The sequence below is a fragment of the Rhipicephalus microplus genome, chromosome X (assembly GCF_043290135.1).
Source record: "Rhipicephalus microplus isolate Deutch F79 chromosome X, USDA_Rmic, whole genome shotgun sequence".
NCBI lineage: Eukaryota > Metazoa > Arthropoda > Arachnida > Ixodida > Ixodidae > Rhipicephalus > Rhipicephalus microplus.
The window spans coordinates 359,813,949-359,823,069 of record NC_134710.1 but is presented as its reverse complement, the minus strand read 5'-3'; positions in this window follow the sequence as shown (position 1 = coordinate 359,823,069).

Genomic DNA, 9,121 nt, shown 5'->3' with positions numbered 1-9,121 from the left:
TAGCGCCCAGGGCGTCAAATGTCCGCGTTATCTGGCGCTGTCACCCGCAATTGTAAAGTGTCGTTTGTACGTGACGTCATTGGTCACATGAGTGTCTGCTATATATGTATGCTGGTTGCATGGAATAAAGGGTGGACGTTATCTCGCGCGCATCGGAAGCGGCTCAGTCCCTTTCTCAGCTCCTGCGGCCGGCACGGACGCGCATGGCCTTTCACTAGGGCGCAACACAATTAGAACCTGCTTAGTTTGATTGCAGTGAGGGTTTTTGTGTCGAAAAACAGGTCATTTTATTCGACGTTTCCGTAGACTCCTATTGTGCGATCTTTAACTGCTCTGGAAACAAATTTGAAGCTTACCCTAACATGATCACTGGAGTCTTCTCGTCCTTTTAGGTTCCCAGACGCGCTCTGTTGTCTTCGTTTTTCAACATTCACCCTCTACTATTAAATATTTGAGAAAAACTCACTGGTTCCATTGAAAACGCGCTAGCTTCGAGCCGGGACCACTAGGGGCGCTGCCTGTTTTGTGTCCAGAAAAGCTGGATATGTCTGTCTTCATGTTTTTTCACTGTTGCCATTTCATTTTCTATTGCAGCTAGTCTAGTATCCATACTATCAACAGTCGCTTCTATCTTTCTAACTTTGCCGACGAGGTTTTTTAACGTTTTATTTGTTCTTGCCTGCTTTTTAAGTATCTTTTGCAGACGTACGTTGCTGCTAAAGTGAGCATCAGAGTCAGAATTGGAGTGGAGACCCGGGTTAGGTTAAACATCGCTGGATGTTAGTAAGAGTATCCTAACCACATTATAGTATTCGTAAAACATAACAGACAAAGAATGTGGACTTGGCAGCACCAATAGAGTTACAACATCATCTCGTACAGAATAAGCAGGGATGTTAGCACCAACCTGCACCACGAGAAGAGTACGGATGAACATCGTCCTCTGGTCGGTGCCACCAAGTCCACTAAATTATCCGGACGTCCGGTCTGGGTTTGTGTAGCCGAGACCAGTAGCTGCCGGTGGCGTGATCGTTCCGGTGACGTAGTAGCTACGTTGATCGTATGCGATGGTCATGCTCGATGTCCGCTTGCCATGCTTATCGGTGTTATCATCAGCTTTGTTCCGCTCGTGGTCGTACTCGTAGTGAAGCCATGGCAGTGAAGAGACAGCGAAACCTGCACCCCGAGAAAAGTTGTGATGAGCATCGTTGGTGCCAGCAAGTCCACTCTCGCGGTGGAGGCGTTGCTTTTTTCGTAAAGGACGAAATTCGCTTATCTGTACTGTCCGAATCCGCATACAGCCTCAAATATATAAAAGCATTTTTTGTAAAGATAGAGAACTTTGTTGATGTTCGTGTGCTGTATCGGCCACCAAGAGTCGATGCTACGCACTCGGGTTGTTATCCTTGGGGATATAAACATTGACGCCTATAGTGCTAGTTTCAAACATTACGTTTACCTAATACAATCATATAATTTCCGCAATCTAATCACTGTGCCTACTCGGGTGACAAGTACGACAGAAACCACGTTGGACCATGTTCTCAAAAACATTCCATATGACATAACCGCATGTGTTCTAAATGAGCCTGTCACTGATCACATGCCAACATTTGCCACTGTGGATAGGAAACCTATAATAGATCATCAGAGAAACAGTACTTTTTATCGAATTGAATACTGAAAGGTTTTCAACTTCTTACGCTCTTTTGGAAGGCATGAGGTTTATCATGACGACGTGAACCAGAAATTTACTAATCTAAATAATGTTATTTCGAAATCCATATGTAGCTCAAAAAAAAGTAATCCACAGATGCTCATAGGATACACCAATCTGTATTTTGGTGACCCAAGCATTATCAGAGGCGCTAAAGGCGATAGAGTATTGACATCATAAGTGGAAACGCGATGAGCACAATGCGCATCTACTACATGAGTATGAAAGTGCTCGTAACAAATCGGTATCCGTGTCGCTTAAATGTAAGAAAGACTATTATTCGTAGCTTATTGAGCAAGCTTCCGGTAACTCGCGGAAACACGACAAATAATAAATAAAACAGACGGGCGTACTTGTGCTGAAAAAATGCTACCTGAATGTCGCTGAGGATACAGTCAATGACTCTAATACTTATTTTACAAATGTTACTCCCTGATTAGCCAATATGCTACTCTTAACAATGCGCTGTATGAACAAAGTTTTTTTTGCCAAATATCTTCGTAATAAACAACATAGAGATGAATGATAATCTGTTTATTGTGAGTAAACTAGTTATAGCAAGGCAGCGGGTCATGACGAAATTCCAGTGCGCATTATAAAAGAGAACATTGATATATTGTAGAACTGTTATGTCACCTCTTTAACCGCTCATTGCATACCGGTCAATATCCATCAATACATAAGATAGCCAAAGTCACCCCTGTTTACAAAGAGGGAAATAGATCTGATCCATGTTAGAGGGAGATAGGTCTGATCTCATAAGCTCCTCTTTCTTTGCGGCTAACCATCGACAGGATCTTATTTCGGTGGTAGGGCGCTTTAAACCTCATTTTTTGCAAGCGCATAAGCGCATACAAACAATGCATGCATTCATTATGGGGGGGGGGGGAACCAAGGCATCGGCAGGATTAGTCTCGGGGAGGAGGGGGGGGATGAACCGTGCCACATCGTGGTGGGGGACGGGGCCGCAGATAAGCTTGCGGAGCAGCTACTGGTGTGGCTTGAGAGGGAAGGAGGTGCAAAAATGCTTCGTTTGTGCATATGTTGTCAGTGAAGCTCACCTCCTGGAGGCATGGTGACGTAGCTAGTTAAGTCATATCTTCTCTCATCTAATAAATAACTGTATTGAGGACTTCTTACCATAAGACATTGTCACGGACGGCTATTTTCGGCGACACCGCGTCACGGCAATTAACGGGCGCCGTACTCCCCGACTGACCGTGAGAAACGGCGGCACATGAAAGGGAACCGATAAGTGCAAAATGGGGTGCTCTCCTTAGAACGTCGCCGCCGACAGTTAATCCTTTTGTAACTGTGGCGACTTCTGAGAGGTCGTAGAAGGCCGCGGTATACCCCGAAAAAGGATTAGACTACAAGATGCACCGACTGAGAGCTAAGTGGTTGACCGTTCCCACGGAGAAAAGCGTGGGAAACGCTCTGGTGGCCAAGCCGTATGACAACAACCAGACAGGTTGTCACTCTCGCTAGTTGAAAGCCCTCTCCCCAATTAAAAAGGGGTGGGGTCAAAATATTTTTGGGGCGGAGTTTCCCATCAATTAAACGCGCATGATTGGACCCAAGTAGAGGTCTCTTGTCCCCAAGGAAGAGAGTGAGGAGACACGAGGGGGATTTAAGCGCAGGATTTTGCCCTGCTAGGCAGACTAGTCGCTGACCAAGATGGTGTAGAAACAGATCAACAAGCATCTCTTCTAGAAGTTTTTAGTGTGGCTCTGTATCGGCTGGCCACCTAAACTTAGCCGTTCGTCTAGCTGTGACGCGATATTAACGTCTGCAACGTAGACATCGGGACTTCGCTTCGAGTTAGCTCAACCTGCTCGAAGTCACCTGCAAGCACTAGCCTCCCGGAGCCACCAGCGTTGCAACACCGCCGACATCGCAGTCGTGCCAGAACTCTCTTCGACTTCTCGCATCCGATCGTCGGGGACGCAACGCTGCCGGTCATCACACGTATGCCTTCACCTGTTTATATCTTCGAACTTTCTCCTCCGTAGTTCCATTCTTGTTAGTTTGTGTAGTTTGTAATAGTTCTCTCCTGTAAGCTGATTTATTGGTTCTGTTATATATCTCTTTAGTTGTATCAAGTGTTGATGTATTTTGTTAGTTGTATAGAAGTGTTGTATTAGATCCCGTGTGCTGCCATATCACTAGAGTAAAGTTTGTTTTGTTTTCCCACGTCTCTGATCTCTTCACTGTCTCTGCTTGCGTACGGAACGAACCAACCTGCTGTCATTCCCGTCGCCGACTTCGCGCTGGCGACGCTAGAGTGGCAGCTTGTAACAGACATTCTTTAGATAGTAATTAAATGCTAGCGGGCTCATCAACTACTTTCATTGTTTTTTTTTGCTGCTTAAATAAAAAACTTGTGTGATATCATTGGGCATGGCGGTGGACTTTTGATATATTCTCGTGTATCTTTTCAAGCCAACTTGATTATGTAGTTTAAAAGTTTAAAGGCTTGCTTCGTCATTGCAACTTCAATCTTCAGTAGTAGATGGTACTCATTCTGGTCACGGAAATTTTTAGAAGACTGGGAGTCCTTTGCGACAGACTAATTTATTAAATCGGCGAGTGGCCCAAAGCAGAAATCAGAAAAATGATTATCAGCGTTTGCAATGTCATCAACATTACTCTCAATGCTTTCTTAACTCCTAAACCTGGTGTACTAGCAAAACTAGCGACACATATGTCAGTACCGAATAGTTTTCATGGGTTCCTAGGTTGCTGTTCTTGTTCATGTCTGCATATCACGAGTCTCCATATGGCAGAATAGCTTAAATGTTCATCAAAAGACAGCCCTGTGACGGGAATGAGCTTTGCATGAATGGGAAGTTCTGTTATTTCAGGGTAAATGTTAAGCAGTACTATCACCCATCTTGCTATATTGTTGCAGTTTTTTTATAATAGTTAAGTCTCCAAGCTTGATGGGCACTTATCTCGGCTTGGGTGGCACCAAGATTTTTTTTTTACTTGCAACAAGTGCGTTCCTTCGGTGGGGAAGAGAGCCAGAGAACTGATGCGTTGTGCTCTAAATATGTTTACTCGGAGGGGGGGGGGCAAGGAGTAATTTCGGAGGCTGATGCCCCCACATGCCCCGCAATGGTGCTGCCCCTGTGTCTCTTGGCGTGTTCGTTGCACCATGATGGGCAGAGTCGCTCAAGCTGATCAACATTTTCGTGGCTCCCAGTGCACGGCAGGTTCTGATTTCGCATTTTTGAAGCCGGAGAACAGATGATATGAGGGCGGCAGTGTAAATCTTTCCCTGATAACATATGACTCAGATTGAGGTAGACAGGTATGAATTGAGAGCTGTAGATTTAGGTTATTGGTCACTGATTATCAGTGCTCTTACTTGCGTGAACAGTCTAAGCTTCTACAACATGAATTAAAGGTTAAACCTCTTCAATATTTTCTATTATTGTTCTTAGCTTCTTACCCCGCCGTGGTGGTCTCGTGGCTAAGGTACTCGGCTGCTGACCAGCAGGTGGCGGGATCGAATCCCGCCTGTGGTGGCTGCATTTCCGATGGAGGCGGACATATTGTAGGCCCGTATGCTCAGATTTGGGTGCACGTTAAAGAAGCCCAGGTGGTCAAAATTGCCGGAGCCCTCCACTACGGCGTCTCTCATAATCACATGGTGCATTCGGGACGTTAAACCCCCCATATAAATCAATTCCCGCCCCTTAAACCTTAAGTATTACCGTGTTTAGTCTTCAAAGGATGATATTTTAGCTCTCAGTTAAGTTTCTTTTCCGGTCCAGAAAGCAAGCTTCCAGGCCACGGGGGCTCTCTCGGTGACTATTTCTTTCAGCCCTGTTTTCATTGAATCTGCATGACATCGCTAGGTGATGTAGAGATTGCAGAGTTGGCCTGTTCTCTTTTTGTAAGATTCAAATATTTCTCATATATGAGAATCATTATCCGAAATTCATATACATTGCTGTTTCTGAAAACTTTGCCTTCTTTTTCAAAAACATTAAGAATGTAACATCTGTTTATGATTCAGGAGGAGCTAGAGAGAGAGAGAGAAGAGAGAGAGCACGGCTTCACGTATCCACGTGGTCATTCTCTCTATAGGCACCCGACAGTGGACCAGAGGGCGCGGCGAAGCTCTTTGGGCCGCCTCAGAATTGTTGGTACCGACCACCAGGGATATTCAGAAAATGGAACGCTCGCTGAACACTGTGACACGCTGAAATGTCAGTGCCCTTTTTGGCCCCTTTTCAAAGAACGCTTCCTGGCCGTTTACATTATCAGCCGTCACCCACCTGCTCACAACTTTCTTTTCTTATGTTATTCTGAAAAGAGAAAAGAACAGAAAAGTGAGCCCCGTAACTGTCCTCATCAGAGTGCGACACCTCAACAGTAGCTCACAAGGGATGGGGATAAGGAGGAATTAAAAGGATAGGACTAAAATGTATAGATTGAGAGAGGAAGGAGAAAGCGAGGCGCAGGGACAGCAAGCGACTGAAGTAAAGAAGAGATAGGAAAGATGGACAGGGTCGCAGAAGTCCTAGGACGAGGCACCACCGGCGAGAGCTCTTGTCGGCGTCAGTAGATGGCGTAGAGCGAGCCCAATCGGCCAGAGCTGCACTGTCGTCAGAGATTGCGGGGGCACAACCAGTCGGCACGAAATCCAGCGAGCCTGTCTTACAACTAAAAAAGAAAATGATACGCACGTGCAAGTTCGGTTTTGCTGCGTCAACTCGCTATAGGCTACGCATTGCAAGACTGGGTTTTGCTGCGCCTACTCGCTATAGGCTGTGTGTTCGGGCGCTACCATCAGATGTGCCTATAGGGAGAGGGCGCCCCTAGCTCAACGCCGCGTCAAAAAAAAAAAAAAAAGCCTTGCGTCGACGCGTTGCGACGTAATTGTGGGGTCAGGCCCTTAAGTGGACTGTCTACCGTCCTTCATTGCTCTTTTGTTTTGTGTCGCAATAAAAAGCGTACCGGGAGAAGTGTCTAACCTTGCAGCGGTTTCTCTTGAAAGTGCATAAATGTTTTTAAACAGAGTTTTTCCGTCCGCGTCATGGCTCCTTCCATTGATGGGATGAATGCCCACAACACTTGTTGGTGTCGGTGAAATCGTGAAAGTCCAAAACTGAAACCACGTGTGGCTTCTGCAGTTGTCATATAGTTTGAATATTATGAAAACAAATACCTTAGTGGTCGTTTTAGGCACGCACACTCTTTTTTGATGTTCTCATGAGCGGCGGCGGAGGCCGCGTTTCTCGGCCGTTTTCAGGCAAGCAAGCAGGCAAGCGAAAACAGCGCCGGCAGCGTCACCGGGCGCCTATTTCAACGCGTGAGGAAGAAACAAAACAAAATTTGGTCTCTGGTGCAAATTAAAGCTGCTTCAGCTGCATAAAATACAATTTCAAGTTAAATGTCTTTGTTTTAAAGCAAAATAAGTCTACCTGCGAAGGTTTCTTGTCCTACCAATAAATAGATTGTCAAGATTGACCACATTCGCTGTTGGGTGACGCTAGTGGTGACTTTTTATCGACTTTCAACATCAAGTTAAAATTATAATTCTTTTTCTGGCACGAAAGCATGGTCGTTGCCGCTGATGAGATGAACGATCTTTTCGTTTGTGCCACAATGAGAAAAAAAAATGGCAGTGGCTTAGCTCAGCTATGCCAGGATATACGTAGCGTTAGCAAAGGTTCAGCTGATTATTCTTGGCTTTCCAGATATCATGCTTACAGCTGCTTCATAGACACACACACATGGTATACGTATTATGTGGTACATGTATATTTATTTTTCCGGGCAACTATTTCGGGATCAGATGAGTTAAGCTTCTCCGCTCTACTGCACCGTTTAGCAGCATTTGCATTCTCCTTCTTCATGACTATACCACAGTGGCAAACGCCAGTCAGAGGCGCTATCAAGCGGCTCCAGCGCAGTGTCAGATAGCGACTGCACAGGGAAGGTGCGCGCGTCGGCGTCTATATGTCTACCAAGGCTAGACGGATCTCCTAAGAGCGCACACCGGCGGCGGCCGCGGCCATGTGCGAGGGAGGGGCCGGATCCGGTGCGTCACACCACTGATCGTCTGCGCAGCGCATCGAATTTCGCACACACCGGCGGCAAGCCACGCGCGGCGGTGGCGGAGTATCATTGCGCATGCACAGACTAGTGCCACGCGAAATTGGCTCAGCGAGGCCAGTGTAGCTAACGCTACAAAAAATTTCCGATCGGTAGACAGTCGATTGATTGAAGGGTTGAACGTCCCAAAATCACCATATGATTATGAGAGATGCCATAGTGGAGGACTCCGGAAATTTCGGCCACCTGGGGTTCCTTAACGTGCACCCAAATCTGAGCACACAGGCCTACAACATTTCCTCCTCCATCGGAAATGCAGTCACCACAGCCAGGATTCGATACCGTGACCTGCGGGTCAGCATGCAGCCGAGTACCTTAGCCACTAGACCACCAAGGCGGGGCTAGCGGGGTGTTTTTCTGGGGTTTATTGGAGAGAACCTTGATAAAAAAAGTACCGTTAAAGGGACACTAAAGTCAAATAACAATTTACGTCAGAGTGAAAGCCCAATGTATAGCAACACCTAAAACGACAATATTATCAACAACAGTGCCCTACTTACCGAGAAATTAAGGTAAATGCGCAAGAACACATGCGCTGCAGTAGGGCATTTTCAAGATGATCCCGATGACATCAGACGGACCGCCTAAAATTAATCACTAGTAATCGGTCTAACTGCACTAAATAAAGACCTTGGCCACTAGACTACCGCGCCGGGGTGGTAGACCGGCGCTTTAAAGTCACTAAGCGTGCCGACAAAAACTCGCAGCGGGAGCGCAGGCGTGGCGGAAGATGACTCGCGCTGTGCCGCGTGCATCGTTCGTAAAGCTGAGTGCAGCAAACGCCATCTCCGCCCGCTCCCCACCGCATGCATCAAAGCCAGCAGCATGAAACCGGAGTCGTCGGCGTCCGATTTCTTAGGAGCCTCGCTCATTGGTTGTATTCGTACAGGGAACTGCTAGATTTTACTTACGCGAACGCTGCAAGCAAGAACGAAGGGAAGTGCACATGCAGGTGGTGCACTTTGTATACTTTTGAGGGGCATTTGTTTTGAACCGAAAGCGATTTTGAAAAAACTAGGAGACCCTAAAGCTTCGCCTTTCATTTCATTTCATTTCATTTTATTTTATTCGGACATTTCCGCAGAAATGCCCACGAAGGGGGCAAAAGGAGAGTGTGTCTCCTGACTTGGCCCCTCTTCGTGAGGCACCTCGGGCAGGTAGAGCAGGACAGTACAAAACACCATAACATATTTTGAAATACAATACAAGTTGAAAAACAGTGAATACTATAAATATTACATACATTACATATTTCCTTTACATACACTATAGACT